This window comes from Lactuca serriola, chromosome 4 (genome assembly GCF_051521515.1).
Source record: "Lactuca serriola cultivar US96UC23 chromosome 4, Lser_US96UC23_V15, whole genome shotgun sequence".
Lineage (NCBI taxonomy): Eukaryota > Viridiplantae > Streptophyta > Magnoliopsida > Asterales > Asteraceae > Lactuca > Lactuca serriola.
Window position 1 is genome coordinate 55,276,593 of NC_136411.1, and position 5,459 is coordinate 55,282,051.

Sequence of the window (5,459 nt, forward strand, 5' to 3'; positions counted from 1 at the left end):
TGATTCCAAGTTTCTGTCCAATTGAAACTTGGGTGATGAAAAACTTTCTTCATTTGGTAAATTCAGACACTACCACAAATGAAAGAATCAAATCCACTTTCCAATATTGCTATTACTGGAAACATATAAGCAACAATTTTCCACAGATGCCATTGTAAGGATATTTTTAAAATAAATAAAATTAAAACCCTTTTTTCCTTTTATTTTAAAACTTTTCGGAAAAACTTATCCTTACAATCCACATGAAAACCTTGTTGTTATCTATTCATAAGCAATATATTATAACTCTTAAGCAACAACTCAAAATTCTGATTACCGAACCATGCGATCGAAACCCACTTTCGCAATCAGAATCAACATATACTTACTTTAAGCTTCCTATCTTTTCTTTGATTCTTAAAACATCAACATGTGACCCATTCACATTATGTAATAAGAATCTACAAATAGGAACTTAATAGAGTTAGACAGTGGACTTTACCCGAAGTAGAGTCAAACCTCTTGACTTGATCAACCTTATGACCTTTCAGGTGAATAGGGCAGCTTCGCGACCAATGCCCCTTCCTTTGGCAACAAAACACATGGACCCTTTGGTAATGGCACATGAGACTATCTCAGAATTTTCCTTTCTCTTTACTATTTGGTCAACCGAGTTGACTATAGCCGATCCCTTTCCATTGGGAAGAGAAATCCTTTTCTAGATATCCAATGCTACCATTGTCAATGTCCATTCAAGACTTGGGAAGTTGTTCTTTTAATCAAATTTGCTTTACTGGTGTTCCAAATCATTGCTGATTCCACAACACCAAGCAAATAGATAACATCATTAAGGGTCATGTCATAGTCTGCCTCATAGTAGTCCCAAAGAGACTCACTATGTTACTAAGAAAGTGATTGAACATCCAACTTTCACGAGACTTTGACACCCAACTCTTCCGGCTTGTCAATATGTGACTTTATCTCCAAGATGTGAGCACACATAGACTATGCTTGCCAACAGGGATTGAGCGACTTTAAACTTTTCAAGAACTTGTGGGTGAGGGAGAATAATTGGAGGAGGTGGACGAAATGAAGCATGATGTTGAGGGACACCATCTTCAAGAGATTTGGGAAGATCATAGTTGTCTGAACCAGACATCTATAATGGGAGAAAATCAAGTTAGTTGATTCAAAGTCCTTAATATAACAGCCAATATGAAATATTAAGGCTAGGACCCAACACAATATTTTATAATTTGGAAGAGGGATGCCGTAATCCAAGCTATAAAATATTTGAAGGTAGGCGAATGACGATTCACCAATTTCCACCATGAAAAACGAAATAATTTATTAGGTTTTAATTGGATTTGAAATTCCTAGATCTTTTGAGATTCATTGAACTTTTTAATGGCATGTTTCAATCTCGAGTGTGCCCTCTCAAATTTTGTGACTGGGATGCCGAGGATCACAAAACAAGGTGTGAATAACCATACCAATTCACTTGGTACCCTTAATATTATCACCCAATCAATGTGCCGGTTAACCACACACGCTCCATTGATCTATGACAAACATTAAGTCACCCTTCGTGATCCTTACTAGTCCAAGTTAGTGTGCCGGTTAACCACACACGCTCCACCAACGACTTGGTAAGGTACAAAGTGTGAATTCCATGGGCTAGCACCAAATTCACATTTTTCCTAAAGTAACTAAGATTGGGAATTAAATAAAAAAAATATTTAGTTACTTTATAATAATCATTATACTTTTAATGAGAATTTAAAGTCATTGTCCTACCCGTTCGGCTAACGACCCTCCACCAGTCAAGCAAGCGGTGGGTGAGAGTGGACACCCATTAAGTCGCCATTTTATAGGCAACAACCTTATACCCACCTTATAGACCGGCTTCGTGAATGAGGCCTACTAACGGTAAAACGACTTGTTCTTATACATACATACATATATATATATATATATATATATATATATATATATATATATAAAATAATAATAATAATAATAATAATTAACCGTTAATCTTATAATAGTATAAGGGTAGAATTTTAACTTTTAAAACTTATAGGGTATGGAATTAAAGTTTGTGTGAGACTTTACAAATTCCAAAACTTGAGGGCAAGTTTTAAACAATTCATAAACTTTTGGATATTCATAACTTATGAGTTTTAATTAAGTGTTTAATACTTTTAATGAAGAGTCTCTTGGAAATCCATAACTTGAGGACAAGTTATGGAGTCCATAAAACATTTATGGAAAAAACTCTTCAAGAAAATGTAACCTACAACTTCTTAAAAAACATTTAAAAGAAAAACTCTTGGAATTCCATAACTTGAGGACAAATTAAGACTTCCATTAAAACACATTAAGATCAAGAATTAACTAACAAACAATTTGCAAATAATTCCTATGATCTAACAAAACTCATATGAACATGAACATCCACATCAACAATTTCAAGAATCATATGAACACATAAACTTGAAATTTTGATTATAACTTTTAAATTAGTCCACCATCATCATTACCACATCAAAAACAAGTTTTATGAGTCCAAAACAGTTTAAGGTAATGATTCTAGACCAATTCCAACACCAAAACTCGAAGATATGCTGTCTGGGGGTCCAACTCGTCGAGTGCATGAACCAACTCGCCGAGTTGGTTGAGTTTTGCCTTAGACTTGTCGAGTCCCTTCATGGACTCGGCGAGTTAGCTGTGCAGACAGCATAAAATCTTCGATTTTCAGCAATTTGCATCAAGTATTCAAACAAGCAAGCCTAGGCTCTGATACCACTGTTGGGTTTTGAGCAATCTAACACTTCCTAAGTGTGCATGCAACCCTAATAAACCTTGGATCTATGTTTGTCTAAATACATGCAAAATAATAATTTTTCCAAGGTTCATAACCTATCTAACATGGCATGGGGTACTTTTAAACATAAAAGAATTAGATGAGATTACATACCTTTTGATGATGAGTTCAATTCCTAAGGAGTTTGAGGGCCAAGCACCAATAGTGTGAATGCCTCAAATGGAATCACAAATCACCACAAACTCTTGGAAAACTTTGAGAGAATGTATACACACATAGAAATCGGCCACACCTAAGTCTCACACAACTAGTGCCACTAGTGGCTATTTCATGCAACATAAGCATGCTTATATAGTGTACATGATTAGGGTGAAACCCTAATAACCCATGTCTTTTCCTTTCCAAGGATCCATGGGTTAAAAGCTCCATGGATCATCCATGGACTTCCATATAAGCCTAGCCCATTAACAAATGAGTGTTAGCCCACACTATATAAAACCAATAGCCCACAATCTAATTAGTCTTCCTTTTAATCTCTAAATTAATTCATAATTAATTTAAGACTAAGACTAATTAAATAACATCATATTAATATATTATAACTTACAATATATTAATAAACATATGTGTATAACTCTCATAAAATTATCCATAAATAGTTTGGATGAAATGCAACCCAAATGGACCATGCCGGGTCGGGTCAAGTATATACCAAATAAGTTATGGACTTAGACACCTTATCCAACACCATGTTGACACTATTTTGAATAAAGAAGACTCTATTTGTAATGAGTTTTCATATCGCAAATATGGAAACATTTCCATATTGGGAGTTGGATATTAAGAGTCTATGTCTAGATTAGAAACTTTTATGCAAGAAGGATGTTCAAAGTATGTACTTTGAATGTGAGACTTCACGTCTATGGAATTGTCTTGTAACAATTTCTAATAGAGTACTTTGTAATTTCATTGGCCATGTCTTGGTTACTTTTGTGCTATGACTTTGCGAAAGGATCGTTGCATAAAATGTTAGAATCTAGCATATTCTAATGGTGGCAAGAACCTTGTGTTCATACACTAATGATAAGGATTAGGAATTGTGAAATGAGTTTCATTGGAAAGGTTTTCAATTGATCTATTTCACAAAGTAAAGATCATAAGTAACATAGTGTGCATGCTCGGAGCATGAGACAACTATTGTTGTAATTCAAGTAATAAGTTGATCATCCGAAACATTAAACAATGAATAACGAGTAGTCAATATGGTGTTTAAATAAAAGTGTTTTATTTACGCTTAAAAGTTTTGGGGCCATGTAGGATTAAGTATTATTGTTGTGTTTCATTTTGCATGTTTTGACTTCCAGAATAATTGGGTTATTCGAACCTCCACAGTCGGTCATACGTTGGAAGTAGGTATGAAGGAAGACTGTCATGAATTTGTCTGTAGATTGTCTGAAGTGTTTAGACATAGCACAAGTTTGTTGCAGAGTTCATGAGTTCTTTGATAAGATTAGAGTATTGGATTAAACCCACGCTCACTTCAATCACTTCATGGATTTATCACGGGTGATTAGTGAGACGATAACATTGTATATTCTTGAAACCAAGACGTGTGAGTTGTTATTTGTTGGTCGGTTGCACATTGATGATAAGTAAATGCACCAGTAACTTGGTGTTATAAAACTTATTGTTGTGTGCGATTCGATTAGTAGGTGCAAGCAAGCATTTGAGTCAAAGTTTATCCATTCCTTTTACCCAAGGTGGGATAAAAGAGATATCTGTGGGCCCCTCGATGATTTAGTGATGACACCCTAAGCGCTTGGCTAAACCGGGACTAAGTTGATGTGTTCAATTGTAGTCTGTTGTCAGTCGTCATAAATCAAATGTCGGGAAACAATACATAGACAGAGAGAATGATTTAAATCCATGTCTCGTGTCTATACGATATCTTAAGAATGGAGGAATATATGATCCCTTATCTAAAGGACACGTTATCTGATAAGATCAAAGTTGACAGCGGCTTTTGAAAGCTACGATTGCTGATCAGCATCTGAAGTTATGCAAAATAGTTATTAGACTTATCCAAGTGGAAGACTATTGTGTGACAACCGTCAAATTCTGGTCAATTCAAAGTCAAATAAAGTCAACAAGTCAAACCGGTCAACTCAACTAACCCTTGTGTACTAGGGCTTACGTTATGAAATTACTAAACAACTCGTTATTCTAATGAGAGATCATAAATCGAAAAGTACGTACATCTAGATCTCCTTAACCTAAAACTGTGGTAGGTGACGAGCCAAACCGATAAAACAATGTTGCATACTCATCAGGAGTGTGTAAGATCCTTAAACAAGGCTTAACAGGGTTTACGGACCTTGCATTGCGAAGCCGGACACTCAAAAAGGTCACAAACGAAACGTCTCTCAGTCGTTTTCACTCTATCTCACTTTAATCGAGAATCTCTCCCAAATCTCTCCAAGAATGTGAAATCTCTCCCAAATCTCTCTTTGTATGAGAAATCTCTCCAAGAATGTGAAATCTCTCCCAAATCTCTCTTTGTATGAGAAATCTCTCCAAGAATGTGAAATCTCTCCCAAATCTCTCTTTGTATGAGAAATCTCTCCAAGAATGTGAAATCTCTCCCAAATCTCTC